Source organism: Orycteropus afer, unplaced genomic scaffold (assembly GCF_000298275.1).
Source record: "Orycteropus afer afer isolate SDZICR_OR568_19922 unplaced genomic scaffold, OryAfe1.0 scaffold00100, whole genome shotgun sequence".
Lineage (NCBI taxonomy): Eukaryota > Metazoa > Chordata > Mammalia > Tubulidentata > Orycteropodidae > Orycteropus > Orycteropus afer.
The window spans coordinates 979,627-980,917 of record NW_006921687.1 but is presented as its reverse complement, the minus strand read 5'-3'; the positions used below and the strand labels follow the sequence as shown (position 1 = coordinate 980,917).

Below are 1,291 nucleotides of genomic sequence, written 5' to 3'. Positions count from 1 at the left end.
TTAATCATTTTGAAATGAAGGAAGTAATATATATTTCTACTAAAAGTTGTATAATTTGTTACTTGCAAAAATTAAGAATAAAACTGTTTTGAGGCCCCTTGACCTCTACATCTTCTATTGAGGGTTCGATGGGTCCCTTCACCATTAGTAGATGTTTCTAATAAGTTTATGAATTAATTCTGTGAGTGTGAGATATGGGAAACTATAAACATCCATTATTGTTGAACAGTCTTAATAACATATTTCTAATTCTAGATTAGTAACTTTTAGTTTTTCTTCCTTCTGGGGGGAGGAGGTAGGAAATCCTAAATGTGTAAAGCTGGAAATGATTGCATCCACAAATATCATTTAATCAATTAAATCACAAATGAAACTTGTCTTATGAAAATTATAAACTGAGTGATTTTTAAAAAAGCTCTTTCAAATTTTCATTTTAAATAATAATTATATTTCTTTTACATACTTCTTTGTAATTCATGTATTTAAAATGTGGTTTGGATATTTACTTAACTACCATGTAATTTACTTTTACTTCTTTGGAGTAATTTTCTAATAAAATTAATGACAGTAGCATAGTTATTAATATTGATATGTTATATTTTATAGCTCTTAGGACATACAAGTACTTTATTACAGATTTCATTGCCTTTAACAGTATTATGAGGCTGACAAGTTGAGAGTTTATTTTTCTATTTATGGGAATTTAAAGCATAAAATAGTTTAAACATGTTAAGTAACATTCACACATCTTCTGTGTCTATGAATATGAACATTAGTTCATAAGTGTGGGGAATACTTGTTCTATATAAGTATTTCCTTTATATGTCTACTATGAACCAATGGTTCATAGCTACCCAGACTAGATACATGACAGTGATCACTCAACTTGTATCCTTATTTGCTTAATCGAACTTCAAAAAAGCACTCTAAGAAAAATATAGCTCTATGAAAGAATTTAAAGTGATATTAATTCATTTTGATTTGACAATTGTCTGCCTTTCACTTAATACTGATACTCTATGATTGCCCAAAACTGAGTTTGGGAATTACTGTTGTAGTTAAACAATTAAAATGAAAACAAACTCACTGCTGTCGAGTCGATTGTGCCTCATAGTGACCCATCCTTGGGTTTCCTAGGCAGTATGTCTGTAGAAGTAGATTGCCCAGTCTACGTTCTGAGGTAGGTTTGAACCACCAGCTTTCTGGTTAGCACTCAAATGCCTTACGTACTACGCCAGCAGAGCTCCCAGTATGCAATTATTAACAATTGCCTTGGTAATATTCAGAAAAA

General features: G+C 30.7%; 1 protein-coding gene across 1 annotated transcript in view; it reads right to left on the bottom strand.

Annotated features, from left to right (window-relative positions):
- SLC2A13 (solute carrier family 2 member 13) overlaps positions 1-1,291 on the bottom strand; it is a 590,531-nt gene that overhangs the window by 84,498 nt on the left and 504,742 nt on the right.